The 20,214-nt window shown below is 38.1% G+C and overlaps 1 protein-coding gene across 5 annotated transcripts in view; it reads left to right on the top strand.

The window, feature by feature from the left end:
• Positions 1 to 20,214, top strand: part of SLC35G2 (solute carrier family 35 member G2) — a 37,633-nt gene that overhangs the window by 3,445 nt on the left and 13,974 nt on the right. Inside the window, exon 1 of one of the 5 annotated variants that reach the window (XM_074312890.2) lies at positions 16,143 to 16,163. The exons of the other annotated variants lie outside the window; for them this stretch is intronic. The gene's annotated coding sequence lies outside the window, so the exon portion shown is untranslated. Of the gene's footprint in view, positions 1 to 16,142; positions 16,164 to 20,214 lie in introns of those variants that run through there. 5 annotated transcript variants of the gene reach the window in all.

Genomic DNA, 20,214 nt, shown 5'->3' on the forward strand with positions numbered 1-20,214 from the left:
TATTTTTATAGATGAAAGAAAATATAACAAAGTCTACTTTTTAGCCAAATTAAGGAATTCATATCACTGAGGTTCATGAGAATGCGCACACATAAGGCTGGTCAAATGCCTTAAAAAACAAACACTGTTTTTTGACATCCATTATGGATCAAAATAACTTTTTCCAAAATCCGAAAGAATGGTTATTCGAGCATTGATAAACTATTCTGTAGTACTTTCCTCCTGGGGTTTAAAAACATTTTAGAACAGCCAAATGGGGATAATTTTACTTTTATAGAGTATGGCTGATTATAAAAAATGGAAACACCAGAGTAGAAAATAAAGCCCTCTAGTAAGCCATTATCCACTGGTAACCACAAATATAAATTTGGAATAAATATTTTTAGAGTATTAAAATCATAAACATACATTTCATTGAATATAAGATATTATCAATTGTAAGATGCATCTTGACTTAAGAAATGTGAAAAATGTGCATCTTAAATTTGGTGTATTATAAGTAGAATCATATTATATCTATTTTTTTATTTTTCCACATAAGATATGGACATCTTCCCATCTGACACATATAAGTATTGAATTAATATCTAATTTAAGTACATTTCGATTTTACAACTTTTGAATAATAAAAACAATGCTGTAATGAACATTTTAAAAATATACTTCTGTGCAATGGTGTTATTTCCTTAGAATAAATTCCTAAATGAAGTTGATAGGTTAGGGAGAATGCACATTTTGGTATATGTCTGCCCTCCAAAAATCTTGTAACAATTTGCTCTGCAACCAATAGTTCATGCTGTTCTAGATTCTTTACTTACTTATGCTACATATAATCAGCCTTTTCCATTTTCCTGGCAAAACAGATATCTTACTCTTAATTTTTGTTTCTGTGACTTTTACAGAAATCTTTCCATGTCTATCGGTTATTTGTATTTCTTCTTTTGTGAATTACCTATTCATGGCCTTTGCCCGATTTTGTTGAATTTTTAAGAGTTCATTTTGGACGAGAGTTGACCTTTTGTTGTTGGTGTTTTCAGTTTGTCATTTAAAAATTATGTTTGTAGTTTCCTTTTTTTGCACAAAAGATTTACATTTTCAGGGAGTCAAATCTGTTGATCTTTGCTTTGTGATGTTTGACCTTGGTGTTATACTTAGAACACCACCCCACTCCCCACCCCAAGATTATAAAAATATTCTCTAATGAGAGAAAGAACACAATTAAATTTACTAAGGACTAGAACCTAGACTCTTACTGTATTTAGATAGTCACCAATTCTGTTTCTAAACAGGATCTAAAAGGCTTTGTCTATTTGTGTTGGTAAACCTGATAATGAGCTCTAGTTAAGGGGCGGGTAGTTGTAAGCAGAGGGACCCAAACTGAAGAGAGGCAGTGATAACACTGGCTGACTTTTTAAATTAATATGGCTGACAATTCTGTTTTAGCTATTAGAACTGGGAGTTAGTGAATTCCGTCATATGAGAAAATGGTATTTGGGGGAGATTAACAGATTAATTAATCATATTTTTTTCCATGCTTTTATATAATTTAGAGTCTTTTCAAAGACACAGACTTAATGAAGTAAAAAGAATATGTATAGATGTAAATAATCCAGTAATCAAATATAAGTTTGATGGAGTTTATAATTTTCACAATATTTTAATTTAAAAGGATAGCTGAATTCCCTAATACCTTTTTCCACACTTAGATCTAACTGATCTCAGCAGTTGTTGGTCTATCTGGCAGCCTGACAGTTTGTGGTTATTATAATGAGGAATAGACTCTCCCCAGTTATTAGGTGCTTGAGGAGTCTTTGTTTCTTGGTGACCTGAGTAGAAATATACTCTTCCAGTTTGGGATTGGAATTTGTTGGTGAGGACAAAGGTGATGGCATTAATAATATCCTAACCAGGACCTCTTTTTTTCTGGGCATTTCTAAATATTCTGCTGGTGATCAGAGTCTGTTTCATTTTCCTTGCTGAGGCCACCTTTGCACCATGGATGGTATTCTTAAAAACTCTGATAAGTCACAGTCCCAGAATGTTATGCAACACTGCTATATTCCTCTTCTTTTTTCATGTTTCTCCTGAATTATTTTGATTATAAAATCAGGCAAAGTACCCTTCTCCACTCATTTTTTCCCTGCCATTCTGCCCTTAGCAATAGATTCTCCAAGTAACCAAAGTGTTGCATTAACAGAAACTGTCTGCTGGCTACTGGCCTGGGTGTGGGAAGGAGAATGATAATTATGCTAGGGCCTCCTTCTCCTTTCTAACTTTTCATCTCTCTACCTTCTAGTCTGGACACAGGAAATACCCTTCTACTTGGCAGGGAAATGTCAGAGATGAGCTGAGATCACAGAGCTCTTTATCTTCTGTGGATCAAAACTTTATTTTGCCTTATAAATGTTAACATACATATGTAATTTTCAGATTTTGACATGTACATAGTATTATACACATTAAATTGTTTATTCTCTCTTGTTTTTCTTATAGTCAGTGCCGTAGTAGAATTATATGTGATCAATGGGCCTACTTTACGTGCACTTAACACTATTTCATAGTTATAATTATACATGAACTCAGTCCACATGCCTGTCATCTTTACTAAAGTGTTTAATCATTCCCTGACTTATCAAAACCACTTGCTTTGTATCCCTTTCCTTTTATTTAACATCCCAAACTATCAGCAACTTTACTGAACTTTAAGAACTTGATGAAGGAAAGCAGAAATATTAGGTAATCTAATTTCCCATTTATTTTGCTTCTGGTCTCTGTAACTGGCTGAGCCATTATTCTATATGAAGGTGAGTATCCCAAAGGTGAATAAGGCTGCTGAGGGTGGTGATGAACTAAAGCCAGATACGCACATTACTTCTTGGATTCCCTTAAGTTAGAGTTAGGAGATAGAAGATAGAATTAAGTTGCAGAATTGTGGCAACCAAACAAAGCTCTGCACCATAGCTAATTAGACCGAGAATTAGAGATCTCTGATGAAGAAGGTGACTTTCTCAAAAGCAGGCCTGCTATACTAGAGGACTCATTCATTCTCCAAGCATTTGTTGAGTCTGGCATTGCCGGAAGACCTGGGGATAACAAGAAGATACTGTTCTTGGAGCAGTGACATTTTATCAGGGGTTAGTGTTACACATACAACTCACAACTCAGTGATGCCGTATGTCAAGCATTATAACAGAGCCCTGTAGAAAGTGTTCTTGAACCCAGAGGAGGAACAGATTGTTCAGTGAGAGACTTCTTCAACTAGTTCACCAGGAAGATTGTGAGGATGTGGGTAGGAGTTTGCCAGAGAATGCTTTGTTTGGTAGCAGTTATTGCCTTAAATTGGGCTGTAAGGTGACAGCTTGGATTTGAAGCATTGCTTCCATAGTAAGTACCTTTGTAAGCTTTCTCTCTCTCTCTCTCTCTAAAAAAAGAGGGACTAATGTTAGTTCCTACCCGGTTGGGATTGTTGTGGGATTCAGTAAAATAATATGAACTTGGTATAAGCCTGGTGAGTAGTAGTCTAGTCTTTTTTTCCCTCATTGTAAAGTTGCATGTAAATCACTCTGGACAAATGATTATTGATCCTATTGTCAGCTCTTAAGGATAAAAAGACTATATAAACACTTTGTGTCTACTGAATCTGTGTGGTAATGCTACTCTGGAAGTTTCTCTGTTAATGTCGCTTAAATCCCCATATGCTGCTTTTTACCAGTTCTCACGCTATCCCCAAACAAAACAGGTCTGGAATTGTCATTACTTTTGCTTTGCTCTTTAGTGCTCTGATGTTAAAACAAATACCGATTTAGTTGTATAATTTCCTTCCTTTAATGTATAGCACTTGTGTGTGTTTTGTGGCACTTGTTACCATATACTTTTTCTCCCACATGGAACATGTAAGTTCTTTAAGAGACAGCTTACGTCTTCTTAATTTTCTCTCATAATGTCTTAGCATAAGGGCTTCCACATCATAGGAACGCAGTAAATACTCACTGAATGAAGGAATAAACATGAATGCATGAGGCTGCCAGAATAGCTGCCCTCATAGAAACAGAATCTCCTCAATAAATTATAGAAACTGGTATATGTTCAGAGAAGAGTGGTTAATAGAGTGAGAAGACTGAAACCCACAAGTATACATGGAGTAATTGAAAAAAAAGGAGATTTTCTGTTTGGAGAAGAGAAAACTCATGATGAGAGATCTGGGATGAGGAGGGTAGGAAATAGTAGTTCCTGATATTGAAATGTCATTGTGGAAGAGGGAATTAATTACTGACCCCAGGGGAAATTATAGGAACAGCCTCTGGAAATTATATGGAGAAAGATTTTGGGAATTATATGGAGAAAGGTTCTGAGGGAGTGAGTGCTGACCCTGCTGACGCAGGACCCACTCTGAGATGTTAAATGTTAAAACAAAATTTTCTAACAATCAGAGTGACTTCCCGGTAGCTGCCCTGAGAAGGAGTGTTTCCTGTCAACAGATGTTAAAACAGAAACTGTACTCTTTGTTGGGAATGCTGTAGAGGGATATAGTTACTTACAAAGGAATTGGAGTAGATAACCCCCAAAGTCTTTTTCAAGTCTTAATTCTATGCATATTATTATAGTATTGTAGAGGGTTACCCTATATTAAATACATACATGCTAATGTATATATTGTATATGTATATATAAAAATAGACATACATATGCAAAAAATGTAGATATACATATGAATGTATGATTTTTCTATTCTGATTATCACCATTTGGCCTAAATTAATGAAGGGTGAAATTACTTTTCAAAAACTGAATCTTGATTATTTAAAAAATATTACTAACATGTTTATGCTTGAGGATACCAGTTTATAAAATATTCTACATGAACACTGTGTGCTTAAACTGCAATAAACAAGTTTAATAATGTTGTTAGCATTTCAAGTGCAAATAAGTATCATTTCAATTTCTAAATTAAATCTAAAAAGAAAATAAATAAGTGAGTCAGAGTCCGCTTGTCCTTATTCAAGATGAGTTGTGGTTTCCAGTTCTGGACTTCATCACCACTAACTACTACCATCATTACCACCACCATCATCACTAACATTTATTTAGCACTTACTATGCACCTAGCTCTGTTTTAAGCACCTCACACGTTGTTAACTCATGTACTTCTCCCAACAACTCTATGAGATAGATACTGTTATCCCCAATATATTTTCTTTTCATTTTATTTAGAAATAATTTCAAATATATAGGAATGTTAAACGTACAGTCCATTTAAAGTCCTGGTGAAGGATAATTCCCACATATCCTTCATCCCAAGTTCTCCAACTGTAAACATTTTACAATGTTTGCTTTGTCATTCATTCATATTCTTTCTCTGTTTTCTAAACTCATTGAAAATAAGTTGCAGATGTGATGCCTAATTACCCCTAAATACTTAAATGTTTTTCTTAAAGACAAGACTCTCTCCTGCATAACCACAGTATTATCACCGAAACGAGTAACTTAACACTGATATAATTCTACCATCTAATCCACAGACCTAATTCAAAATTTGCCACTTGTCTCAATAATTACTCTTTGGAAAATATATATTTTTAAAATTTTTAGTCTAGAATCAAATCCAAGATTATATAAATTGCAGTTCGTTGTCATGTCTCTTTAACCTTTAATTTGTGACAGTTCCTCATTCCTCCCTTGTCTTTAGTGACAGTGACATTTTTTAAAGTTCAGGCCATTAGTTTTGTAGACTGTTCCTCATTTTGTTTGTTTGATGTTTCTTCACGATTAGATGCAAGTTATACATTTTTGGCAGCAAATGATAAAAGTGATATTGTGTTCTTCTCAGCGTACCTGAGACAATATTGGTTTGTCTTTTTGCTGGTGATGTTAACTTTGATAACTTGGTGAAGGTGATAACTTCTCCACTGTAATTATTATTCCTTTGTAATTAATAAGCATTTAGTGGGGAGATACTTTGAGACTATGTAAACACCCAACAAACTTTCAATCACTTATTTTATGATGATTCTTGCTTAAATATATTATTACTGTCATGATTGCTAAATGGAAATATTTCCAATTCCAACATTTATTTTACATTTACTAGTTGAAATTCTATTGTTTTTCTCATCTCTTTTTATTTCTTTGTTTATTCATTGATTTACATCAGTATGAACTTGTGGGTTTCTGTTTTACTTAATGGATTTAATCCATTACTATCATCATTGATTTTGATGCTGAAATTGTCACAGATTTGGCCATTGGAATCCCAGTCAAGCTGGTTCTTGTGTTCTCTTGACATCTCTATATTATTCCCGGAGCACTTTCTGGTGGAAGAAGTTTTAGGCTCATCCTGTGCTTTTGTTACCCCAACCATTTCAGTTATTTCAAAAGCTGTTTCTCTAAGGAGCCCTGGTTTCTTTTAGTAGAATGTAAGATCTGGGTGCTAGGTAAGGTCATTGCTACTGGGGTGTCATTGCTTTTAGGTCTTTGTAGCAGATAGAACCAAGAAACTAACAAACACATATACACATACATCTCTATTTCTATGTATTCATCTATTTATATTAAAACCCATAGTTTAATATCTCCAACTCCACTCCATACTACAGCATTCATTCTAGTCTCTGCCCTTTTTGTATTGGTAACTTCGTTCTCTAATGGTGAGAAATCTGGCTCCCATTATTCTCAACATATTTAACTATTTGCTCGTTTTTCCTTTATGTAACTGATCTCCCGATGTCATGGGCCACCTCCTTGGCCCCAACTCCTCCTCAGACCCCGTCCTCTGGCCCCACCAGCCTCCTCACAGCCTTAAGTTACACAGCTAGAAAGCAGTGCCGCAGGGGAAAAAAACCAGCAAAGCTGCTAATTACTTGACATAGGGCCCTTTATTAGGTCTTCAAACCCAAGGGCATTTATTTACTGTAAAACTGCTCCTGTGAAGATGCTCACGGAAAAGCGGCCCTTGGACTAATGAGATGAAGATTGGACTAGGCAGAGCAGCAGCCCTCAGGGGTGTGCCTTCCATGAGAAACTTGGAGAATGAAGGGTGGAGGCAGCCACGTGCTGCCACCTGCCAAGAACATTCCTCCAGTATTGGTGTGGTTTTGGAGATCACTCAACCAGCACCTCCAGTGCCACAAATACCCACTATGTTTTGTTACTGTATGAAGAGCACTTTTCATTAAGACAGAAACATTATCACTGTGCTGTAGTTCTGAAAAGGGAAATGTTGCTTTTATTAGCAGCTTCTGACATAGAAATTCTAGGAGATGGATGATAATGTCTGTTGTTTTAGTGTTGATTTCATTTCCTGGTCCAGAAGATCAGAAATCTGTTCATGTTTTAGAAAACGGCATGAAGTCCATCTGTTCAGGTCAGATTTTTTCACATTAACACAAAGACTTATGGAGTGGTAACTTATTAAGAAAAACCAATGATAATTATATTACATTCTCTGCTGCCATTTGAAATCCACATTATTTTTTGTTAGTCATGAAAATATAGTAATATGCACACACATGCACAATGGATTAATTCTTTCAAACACTGTGTATGATAAAGGCATTCTCCTTAGTTTGTGTAGTGTTTCACCTGTTTTGGTTTGGGTTCTAGACACCAGCGATTCTGTAATATGGTCTTTTTACCCATAGTTTTCCTTCCAACAGAAAGCACAAGTTACATTTGGCTTCCTGGACTACTGTTCTAGTCTGACTGAAATACAGACTAATGGGTTTTTTTCCTCTCATGAAAATAGCTTGATTTTTCTCCTCCTGACTTTTAAAGTAAATACTTCCTTTAGTATTTAGAAAAAAATGTAAAAAGTAAAAAGAAGAACGTACTAAATAACTGAAATTCTACCATCCCCAAGTACAGATGTAAATTGTTTTATATAAATAGAATCATACCATGAATACTCTTTCGTACCTTTCTTTTTACTTAGCAATGTAACACGAAGATTTTTTATGTATATATATATATATATACATTATCTTTTTGGATGACTGCATAATATTGCATTGATGTTTTTATTTAACCAGTCACCCATTAAAGGACAATTATTATTTCCAATTTTTATTGTGCAAAGAAGCCATGATAAATATCCTTGCATGCCCTCTTTATGTACTTTACCAGTGATCTCCTTAGGATATTCCTGGAAATGGCATTGCTAGGTTAAAGAGTTCACACATTTTAAATTTTGATACATGTTGCTGGTAAAATTAACTCCTGTTGAGATGGATTATACAATGCTGCTTGTTCATATGCAGTGATGGGATTTCATAAAGTCTCTTTTCAGCTTTGCAGTAGCATTATATATATGTGCATATTCATGAAAGGAGTAATTTTAGTAAATCTAGGTATGCCACTTAACCAACCAGGTGTTGTCTGTTTCATTTAAATTTTGACTTATGGTTTGGTCTGAAACAAGATGGTATCTGATCACCATTTTTAAATTGCTTTATCTTATTTGAGTTTAATAAAATGTGGTATATGGGGAGATGTGACTGAGTTGTAATTTCATAGAGTGATGTATATAGGGTAAAGAATCAGATATGATTAAATTTTTTAAATTTTGAACTAATTTATTTGTCATTTTCTATAAGTCTTGGCCTCAAGAGGAATTTCAAGCTTGGCTTTCTCATGGATAGCAGCAGGAACAGAGCAAGAGTGAGCAGGGGGTATATGTTGCATCTGAGGGGTATGAGACTAGATTGTTGATCCTGGGTGCTCCTTTTTTGTTCAGGGACTGTTACAAGTCCTGGGGGGTTGGCAGGCTTCTTTGAACTCAGTTGGGCTGTTTGATCCTCTCTCATGAGAGTTAGGTAAAGGTTATGCAACCAATAGGCACAACTTTAACAAGGATATGAGAACAGCCCTGTAAACCGTTTTACATTTAATTAGTATCTAACCTAATTGGTAACTTAACCATTTAGATATATACACAAAAGATCATAGAAATAGAAAAGGATCATTTTATTCCTGCCCCTCCCCCTTCTAGCAATGACTCGCTGCCACTCTGAACAGATTCACCCAGCACAGCAGAATTTAAAGGTGCTGATTCACAGCAAACTGATTCTGCTTTTTTTATTTATTTAAAAAGACAGTGGGAAAGTGAGTGGTAGATCATAAATATGTGTTCATTGAGAATGGCATATTTCATGCAAATTCATAAATCCACTGCTTCAGAGATTAGAAAGGCTCTGTTCCTGGAAGGGGAAGTGTCAATTATAAATGGTGAAAGACTCTTGCATCCCAGCAAGTTCTTAGCTGCCAGCCGACACATTCATCAGTGTGCCAGAATGGATTTTAAAATGGTACAACACAAATTGCTCTGCTCCAAATCAGGCATCATTGCCTTCATACAAGCCAAATCAACCTTCTTGTTTGAAAGCTGCCACATAAGGCTTTTTTTCAGCCTCAGTTAACCTTATCCTTTGCTGATATGCATGGTTCGTGGCAGTCTACTAAAGTCATTAACCACCATTGGATATAGAGGAGCCAGGTTTCTCACTTGGATTTTGCCTGCACAGTAACGTTAACAGGCCCAGTTGCTAGCTGATGGCAAGAGAGAATGTTTAGCCCAGCTCTAACCAGACTGATAACTCCCATCCATGCCTCCCCTTTTCTACCCCTTTCTCTTTCCCACCTTTGGCTCTTACTCAGTTCTTCCCGTTTTCTCAGTCTTCGTCCATCCCAGAGCCAGCTGTTGACTCTTAGCATCTCCTGTATGGCTGACAACCCCTGGCCATCCCTTCTTTAACTTTCTACCCTAGATCTGTCAGCTGAGTCTCCAGCTCAAACTTGGTCTAGGCCTCCTGTTTAGTACATCCCATCAGATGTCTTTCCTTCCCTCGCCTCATCTTCAAGTCCCTTAGCTATAACTTTCACCTCTCCTATAAACCAGACTGACACAACCCAGCAAAATTCTCAGGCCTCTCTTCCATTCTCCCATAACCCAATTTAGCCCAACTCTTCCTAGCCCTCTCAGACTACATTCTACGTTGCCCCGCCAGGCCTGGCCCACTCTGGAATCCAATATCCATTGCCTTTTCTAGTTCAACTAAGCAGCTTTCATCCTCAGCATAACCAAGCCATACCCCAGCTTCAGCCTCATCCAGCCCCATCAAGCAGCCTTGACCCACACCTTCTTGGGTATCTTTTGCTTTTCAGCCCCAAATAAGGATTCTTTCTTACTTAAGTATTCCTCTTTTAAGCTGACATGAGCTGACATGCTAAGGAGCTTATCGTTCAGCCTAGAGTGCCCCAAATCCCTTCTAGCCTAGAGTAAGTGTGGTCCAGTCCTGCTGCTGTGCATCTGTCAGCACTGCAGGGAGAGATCCTCACAGAGGGTTTCCCCAGTGACCTGTTACCGGCAAAGTACAGTGACAATGATGGCTTTGGACTGGTTCATCTGTATTCCTCCCTGATTCTCCTGAGTAAGAAGATTCATCTGTGAGTTGGTTGGCAGGATCAGGAGGCTCAGTCAATGGCTGTGGAAACAAAAGCTAGTTAATTGCTACAGCAATACAGAATTGAACCCTATCTAACAGCTGGACTATCAAGGTCAGAGCCCCAAAACTAGATTCCAGAATGCAACAAGCTTGCAATTCTTCAGACTCAAAGTATGCTTTTTTTTTTTTTTTTTTTTTTCAAGAGCAAGAAGCTCATGGAGTGAGAGAAGAAGGATTTCCTATCCTACTATGTTTTGAGTCAAATATCAGTTTCTCACTGGTAATAATATGGGTATAAAGATCAGTACTCATCCCCAATTACCTCCTTTAAATTGGCTATAAACTGGGTTTTTCCCCCCACATGATTTGTGGACATGACTAATAGTGGTAACTCTTAGGTTTTTATCTTATTTCTTCCTGGGTGGGTGACTCGGGATCTGCTTCAAAAGACAAGGAAGTATGACAAGTGGGGTTCCAGGGTTTTCCTACTTTTAGATCGAAAGTTCTTCAGTGACGTAGCTCAAATGAAAGTTCTCTCAATCCAAGAACTTTTGCAGAGATGCTGACCCTTTACTCAGAAGAATCCTGGCTGGGTTGTTCTAACCTGGGCCAGCATGGGTCCAGCATAGAGTCCAGGGGGCAGGCCAGAGCAGGAGAGGGGTTCCTCAGGGATCTGGAACCAGTGTCCCCAGCACAGAGTCAGAATTGTAGATGAATGGCCAAGATAATAGTGTAAGGACAATTTCGAAGATGAAACCAGGATAGAAATGGGAGAATAAATAGCAGAGCCTGTAATAGCTGATAGCAGGATGGGACAAAGTTCAAGGAGCAATTGTTGAATGCAGTTCAGGACTAAATCTTTAGTTTTATTCAAGCAACATTTATTAAATGTGCTGTGTGCCAGGAACACAAATATGAATGTGAAGTCACTCTCCTTCACAAAGGAGATTGTGACTTGGCATGCTCCCTTTAGATGGTGCCTGGTTCTGTTGAAGGAGTGGACATAGCAGATTAAAAGAGCCAGCTTGGGCTGTGCACAACCCGGGAAACTTGAGATGTGCTGACAAGTCCTGCCGAGCATGGATGTGTGAGGAGGTGGAGTCATTCTATGAGGGCTCCTCACTGGTCTGTGGAGCACTTTAATAATCAGAGGTCAGAGTAAATAGGATTAGTACTTGTCCCTTGGGCTGACATCGCTAGCTGGGCCTAGATGAAGATTTGAGTAGAAGTGGTTGGGAGAGTGGACAGAGTGTGCAAGACAGTTAAAAGAAATCAAATTTTCCTTGATAATTGCATTTCCAGAGAACTATCTAAGTAGTCACATAAAATTAAAAAGATTCCTATTAGAAGATGGCTGGAAAGAATTATTCAGATTCTGTCCCAATTTGCAGTCCTAAATCCATATTTACCACTATTGACTTGCTTTCTTCAGTATGAGCTCAAAGTGCTGTCTCCCATTGTTAAGGAAATCTTATGTTATTGTAATATTATCCCAGACTACCAACCAATCTTGGGAAACTCTTCCAAAAATCTCTTCTAGCTATCTTGATAAATTGTAGGCTATTTTCTCTAAGCAATAACCACATGAGGAACAAAATGTAGGCAAATTGTCTATTATGAATTACTATTATACATCATCCTATCTCATCAAGAAAAGAGTTAATAGCAATTTAAGGCTTTTTTTTTTTTTTTTTTTTTAAAGAAGGGATCACCAGCATTATCTTCAGTTTTTTATTCTTTAGATTGGCATTTCTGTGTGAATAAATACTCTTCCATAAATTTTAAAATACTAATGCTTTATTGGCATCTTGTATTAAAATAATATTGTTAAAAGCAGAGCAGACGAGAGGTTCCTTGATTGACAGGATTCAATTTTAAACATTACATGGTGTGCCAGTGTGTCTGTATATGACAAGTTTTAGTTGCAGATAACAAAAATCACTTTAGCTCTTTCAATCAGAAAAAGGTATAATACACAGAATTAGAAAGAGACAGATGAGGTCTGACAATTATGTTCACAAACTTGTTGCAATGATGTTGCAAAGCTTTTTTTATATCAGAGGGATTATTCAGTATGAATTTGTACCAACTGGACAAACAGTTAACCAGTTTACTATTTGGAAATGCTAAAAAGGCTGTGTGAAAAAGTTGGATGAAAACCTGAACTTTTTGCCAACGATTCATGGTTCCTGCATCACAATGTACCAGCTCAAACGACACTGTCTGCGAGGGAATTTTTAGTCAGTAAACAAATAACTGTATTGGAACACCCTCCCTACTCACCTGATCTGGCCCCCAATGACTTCTTTCTTTACCCGAAGATAAAGGAAATATTGAAAGGAATACATTTTGATGACATTCAAGACATCAAGGGTAATACGACAACAGCTCTGATGGCCATTCCAGAAAAAGAGTTCCAAAATTGCTTTGAAGGGTAGACTAGGCGATGGCGTCCGTGCATAGCTTCCCAAGGGGAGTACTTGGAAGGTGACTGTAGGGATATTCAGCAATGAGGTATGCAGCACTTTTCTAGGATGAGTTCGCAAACTTGTCAGGCCTCGTAATACAAGGAATTAGAAGTGGAAGGGCTGGAGGAACACATTTCAAGCTGGGCTCTAGGCATAGTTCCTAGAATGCATGATTTTATCCTTTTAACATTTTCTAATCTAGCAGTTCATAACAGTATATAAGTCTTCTTGCCGTGGAAACAGAGCAGAGAGAAAAATAAGTATTTCTTCTATGCTAATGACAAAATCGCCACAGTGTTTGACTAACATGAAGGAAGCAAACTAGTATTTATTGAACACCTGTTATGTGCCAGGTATTATTCTAGGTTCTTTTGATATATCTTTTCATTAAATCCTAAGTAATAACCTTGTCAAGTTGGTAATATCAGCCCATCTTGCAGATGAAGAAACTGAGGTTTAGAAAGGTTAGATGTTATATTCACAGGTAGAAAATGATAGAGTTCAAATTCAGATCTGCTACCTCCAGAATTGGTTAACCTGTTTCCAGTATCAGTTGTTAATCCAAAATCCTATTTGGTAGCATCCAACCAAAGTTCTGATTCAATATTTAATAGCTACATCCAGCAGATCAGTTTACTCAGCCATTGAGAAATGTTTTATAATTAACTTTTCCTAGATGATCCACAAGGATGTGGTTCTTCAAAGCAGACATTTCAAATAGTATCATAGGGGGCAAGCAAGTAGTTTCTATTTCAGGCGGCAATAATCTTGTCCATGTCACTTGACCTAGAACTTTGCAGTCTCATCCAGAACTTTTTCTAGATCTTAAAAGGATACAAAATTCTTTTCTACGGAAAATCATGGATTTAAATGCAGGTAGTTCTTTTGTATACACCTGTAATAAGTGTGTGGGTTTTGTAGGAATACAGATCTCATCTTCAGATGTTCATAGAATGATGTTTTGAGTTTTCTCTTTGCTGTTGTAACAAATTATCACAAACTTAGTGCTTTAAAAAAACCACAAATTTATTATCTTGCAGTTCTGTAAGCCAGAGTTCTAATATGGGCGTCGCTGGGTTAAATCAAGGTGTCGGCTGGGTGCAGAGACTCTAGGGTATGATCCATTTCCTTGCCTTTTCCAACTTCTGGAGGCTGCCCACAATCCTTGGCTCACAAGTCCCTTCTGTCTTCAAAGCCAGCAACAGCCAGCTGAGTCCTCACATTGCATCCTCTGACCTTGCTTCTCTTGTCACATCTCTTCTGAGTTTTCTGATTCTGTTTTCCACTTTTAAGGACGCTTGTGATTATATTGGACCCAACCAGACAATCCAGGGTAGTCTCCCTATTTTAAGTTCAGTTGATTAGCAGCCTTGATTCCATCCGCAACCCTAATTCCTCTTTGTCATATAAGGTAATGTATTCACAGGTTCTGGAAATTAGGATGTGGACATCTTGGTGAGGGGTGACGGGTTTGGGAACATTATTCTGTGGACACGGATGGTTACTTTGCAAGTATAGTATAGAAGAAAGGGCTTGGGAAGGCAGACCTGAACCTGAACCTTGTTCTTACCATTAACTGGTGCTGTCACCCCCTAACTTGCAAGTGACGGAACATCCTAGAACCTACTTCCTCACATTAAAATGGAGATTATAATATCTACTTCATAGAGTTGTTTTGACCTTTAAATAAGCAAATAAAGTTCTTAGTATATAGAAGGGGCTGAGTGAACATGGCTGTCATTATAATTAGAGATATAGAGCCATATTCAGGACCAAACGATCCAAAAGAGCACAACCCAGGTGCTTGGAAGCACCTGTGCTTTCTATTTCCTGTGGTTTCATTTTCCCTTTAACTCTAATTGAATCACTGCCTCAACTCCTTTCAAAACCAGTGCACTGATCCTAAATAAACATACAAAACATGAATGAAGACGTACTTTATTTCATTTCTACTCTCAGCTAGTTTCTCTCCATAGATGACATCGGAATGGAGAACAAAGAGACAAACATGAATATGCTTGCTTTATCTGTTTGTTTTTTAACAATCTTCCCCTGACCATCAAAAACCACTTCTTCTTTTACATGCAGTGGGATGACTTCAGAATTGTTATCTGTTCATTTTCACATGTGTGGCTTTTCCTGTGATGATTATGGATCTGTTCGCATATAGGAAGTGGCAGCTGATCATCCTATTTGCCTTTCAGCTCTCAGAAAGCTGAAGTTAATGACTTATTGTGTTCAAAGCCCATTGTGGGATTTATATTAACTAGCCATTAAATGTGATGTTGTAGAATATTTAATGACTTAGAAAAATATTTACAATGTATTGATAAGTAAAATGGGAAAGTTATAAAATAAGATGCAGTGTTTGATACCAGTTTTGGGAAAAAAAAGTTCACAAATAGAAAAAGACCTGGAAAGGGTCAATATCTCTGGGTGGTAGGATCATGGTTCTTTTTTTTTTTTTTTTTTTTTTTTAAAGATTTTTATTGGGGAAGGGGAACAGGATTTTATTGGGGAACAGTGTGTACTTCCAGGCCTTTTTTCCAAGTCAAGTTGTCCTTTCAGTCTTAGTTGTGGAGGGCGCAGCTCAGCTCCAGGTCCAGTTGACGTTGCTAGTTGCAGGGGGCACAGCCCACCATCCCTTGCGGGAGTCGAACCGGCAACCTTGTGGTTGAGAGGACACGCTCCAACCAACTGAGCCATTCGGGAGCTAGCGGCAGCTCAGCTCAAGGTGCTGTGTTCAATTTTAGTTGCAGGGGGCGCTGCCCACCATCCCTTGCAGGAGTCGAGGAATTGAACTGGCAACCTTGTGGTTGAGAGGACAGGCTCCAACCAACTGAGCCATCCGGGAGCTCAGCGGCAGCTCAGCTCAAGGTGCCGTGTTCAATCTTAGTTGCAGGGGGCGGAGCCCACCATCCCTTGCAGGACTCGAGGAATTGAACTGGCAACCTTGTGGTTGAGAGCCCACTGGCCCATGTGGGAATCGAACTGGCAGCCTTCGGAGTTAGGAGCATGGAGCTCTAACCGCCTGAGCCACCTGGCTGGCCCCAGGATCATGGTTTTTATTTTCCTTCCCACATTTCTGAATTTTCTACAATAAACATATATTACTTTTGCAATGAGAATAAACATAAAGTTGTTTTTTATTTAGAGATCTGATGGTGTTAAGTGGCTCCTGAGTGAGAAGTTTGTCCTGAGCCTGATGGGAGCCTGATGAGGAACGGCTCTGGACTCACCTGATCGGGCCAAACTGTGAGGTGTGCACTGGGAAATCAGGAAGTGACAACTGAAGTTCATCCTGGTGATACTGAAAGACATATATCTCCAGCACCCTTCCTAATTGATTGAGAATGGTTTGATTAAGAAAAGCAGATAACATTACTTAAGGAACAGCTCTAGTTATGCCGGAGGAATTTAATGTTAAAGGAAATATGGGAGATCTAGCAGCAGAAATAGAGCCAGCAGTACAGAAGATAAGTACACAATTCTATTAATAGCCAAACAACACACCGTGATGTTTTATTATTCTTACAATATTATTAAGGACTTCAAAGTGTTTTAATGGATACGGCTCCCTATTTGAGTTATTAGCCATTTAAATCCATTTATTTAAATTACTTATATATTTTTTAACAAAATCTGCCTCATTTAAAAAAATAGTCCATTCATTCATTCATTCATTCATTCATTCAGCAAACACTTATTAAACACCCATCTCATGTCAAGCACTGTGCTAGGTGCTGCAACTATAATAATGACTAATACTAATTTTAATACCCGTGGGGTTAAAACTCTCACAGGTCTAGTGGAAGAGAAAGACAAAAACACAGTTGTAATTCAGTGCAATAAATTCTATGATTGAAGGTATAATGAAAGCACTGGAGTGGGCACCTAACTTCCATTGGGTGGGAAAGTTTTACAGACCTTGAAGAATGAGTAGAAATTTACTAGGTGAAAAAGCAGGAAGAAAGTATTCCATAAAGAAGGGACAGCATATGTAAAAACACAGAGAAATGAAAAAGCATGACATATTCAAAGAATTTCCTATAGTTTGGAATAGCCAGAACGTTTGTGCTTATGGAGGACAAGCAGAGGGTCTGTGATGGTTAATTTAATGTATCAACTTAGCTGATCAAGATTAATTTAGGTGTGTCTGTAAGTGTGTTTTTGGATGAGATTTATATTTTAAATTGGTGGATTTGAGTAAAGCAGATTGCTTTCCATAATATGGGTGGGCCTCATCTTATCAGTTGTAGGCATGAATAGAGCAAAAGACTGACTTCCCCTGAGCAATAGGGAATTCTGCCCTAGATACCCTTTGGACTTGAATGACAGCACTGGATCTTCTCTGGGTCTCCAGCCTGCTCCCGCCCTACCCCCCGCCCCACAGATTTGGGACTTGCTAGTCTTCATAATTGAATGAGTCAGTTCTTTAAAATAAATCTTTCTCATATATATACTATATACATACATACACACACATACATACATCCTATTGATTCTGTTTCTCTGGATAACCCTGACTAATATAGAGGCTAAAGGCAGAGGACAGAGAGAGTTTTTTTGAACATTTCTATAGTTTGGATTATCAAAGGAAACTATAGGTTTTAAGTTACTGAAGATTTCCGTTGATTGAGCAGTGATACCAAGAGAGCAGATGTGGATATCTGGGCCTATAAGGGCTTATAGAAATATCATAGTCTAACGTCATTCCCCATTCTTTTCCATATCTCCCTCTTCTTGGTTTTCAAATCCATTCCATTCCGTCCAACAAACATTTATTGAGTGCCAGGCACTCTGTTAAGGGCTGAGGATATAATGGTGAGAAAATCTGCTATCAAGAAGTATACAGTCTGGTGGGAAAGACAGGACATTAACACATAAATACAGGGACAGTGGAGCACAAAGATGAGAAAGGACATGGAAGAGTTTGCAGAGGAGGAAATAACACTTGAACAAAGCACTGAAGCACAAATGTGAGCTCAGCAGGTAGACAAGGGAAGTAAGGGGGAGGGCCAGGTCATTCCAGGCATGCAGAATAATGTGAAAGAATAACTAAAATTTATTGAGCACTTGCTAGGTGCCAGATACTGTTTTGTATGTATTAACTGATTTAATATTCATATTCTACCCTATGAGGTAATACAATTGTTACTGCAGTTTTTCAGAAGAGGAAATTGGCAAAGAGGTTAAGTTGCCCAAGGTATATTTAAAAAATTCTGTATAAGGGTTCTGTACCCAATTCCACAGTCTTGGGGCAGGGGGGTCCCACACCAACAAGCAATGCTCTGAGAGCAGCTGGGTGTCCTACAATTCAATTCAAGTCTGACACTGTCTACTTGGAGACAGTGTCAGATCCCACAAGTTGAGGGCACAATACTACAAGACTGCCCCCCGCCCCCACCTTTCAGATGCCAGTCCCAAGTCCAGGTTGTCACCTGGCCTTCAGACTGACCGGCTATAGACCAGAGGTTCCCACAACCCCCTCCTCAGTTTCAATTAGTTTGCTTGAGCAGCTCATAGAACTCAGAGAAACATTTTACTTACTAGATTACCAGTTTATCATGAAAGGAAATGACTCAGGATCAGCCGATGGAAGAGATGCAGAGTAAGGGGAAGTCATGGAGCTTTCATACCCTTTCTGAGCACACCACTCTCCCCAAATCTCCGCGTGTTCACCAACTTGGAAGCTCTCCAAACCATGTCCTCTTGGGTTTTTATGGAGGCTTCATTACATAGTCATAACTGATTAAACCACTGGCCATTGGCAATTGATTCAATCTCTAGGCACTGCACTCTCCCCTCCCCAGAGATCATGGGTAAGACTAAAATTTCCAACCCTCTAATAAGTTGGTTGGCTTCTCTCGCAACCAGCCCCCATCCTTAGGTGCTTTCCCTAAGTTAACTTACTAAGATAACCAAAGACACATTTATGCTGTCATTACTTAGGAAATTCTAAGGGTTTTGGGAGCTGTGAGCCAGTAACTGTGAACAAAGACCAAATATAAATGAGAAATATATTTGGGTCATCTGAATGACCAAATATATATTTCTTATGAACCACAATATTACATGTAGCTAGGATTCAAATCCAGGTAGTGTGGCTTCAGTATTCACTTTTTTTTTTTTTCATTTCCAGCCCTGTGCCACTCCCTGTCTTCCTTAGTCATGTAGCAGCCTACAGATTCATTCAATCTTAAAGCCAGAAGGTTCCCTTGGATAATCTAGTCAAGTGGTTGTCTCACAAGAAAATTAAACATTAGGATTACTGGGGGGTGGGTGGGGGGGCGTTAAAAAGTACCAATGCCTACCACTGCCTCTCCATCTCCCCAAACCATACTGGAGAAACCACTACTTTTCCCTCTTTTCCTTCCTTCCTCCCTCCCTGCCTCCCTCCCTCTCTTTCTTTTTGTGTATTTTGAAAAATCATGGCAAAATATATATATCACAAACTATCTTAACCATTTTAAGTATACAATTCAATTGCATTAATTACATTCACAATATTGTGCAACTATTACCACTGTCCACTTCTAAAGCTTTGTCAAACTCTGGAGTCATTAAGCATAACTACTTCTCCTTTCCCCCCAGGCCCTGGTAACCTCTCATCTATTTTCTGTTTTTATGAATTTGCCTATTCTAAATACCTCATATAAGTGGAGTCATACAATATTTGTCCTTTTGTGTCTGGCTTTATTTCATTTAAGCTGATGTCTTCAAGGTCCATCCATGTTGTAGTATGTATTGGAACTTCATTCTTTTCTGGCTGAATAATATTTGATTGTGTGGATATACCATATTTTCTTTATCCATTCATCTGTTTAAGCACTTAGGTTGTTCCTCCCCTCTCCCCAAACACACATTGGAAGAACCATTCCTTTTTAAAACTTAATGTCATACACAAAGAGAATAAAATGACAAAAGGAGGCAGAGGGAAAATGCCAAATGGCACAGGGGAAAGACCCAGAGGAGTGAAAATGTGTGCAATTTAGTTTGGATGGCAGGAAGCCAGGTGTTATGGTAGGATTCTCAGTGGCAGGGGTGGTCACGTAATTGAGGCTTTTCTCCTACATTCTGCAGACATTTTATCATTATCACACCTGTTTCCTGTCAGAGAACTCAATGATTTCAGGAAAATAAAAAACAGTTTGTTTTCTTTTGAAAGCATAATGTGATTCTGACAGTGATAATGCTTAGTCATTTAAGGCAATGAAATAAATATAATTTTTCCTGAGATCTTTTGCATCAATAAATGGCAGCGACTTTTGGGTTAGAATGCAGACAGGGCTATGTCTGTGGGGGACAGGA

The sequence above is a fragment of the Rhinolophus sinicus genome, chromosome 5 (assembly GCF_057876585.1).
Source record: "Rhinolophus sinicus isolate RSI-liver-muscle chromosome 5, RSI-T2T, whole genome shotgun sequence".
In the NCBI taxonomy this organism is placed as follows: domain Eukaryota; kingdom Metazoa; phylum Chordata; class Mammalia; order Chiroptera; family Rhinolophidae; genus Rhinolophus; species Rhinolophus sinicus.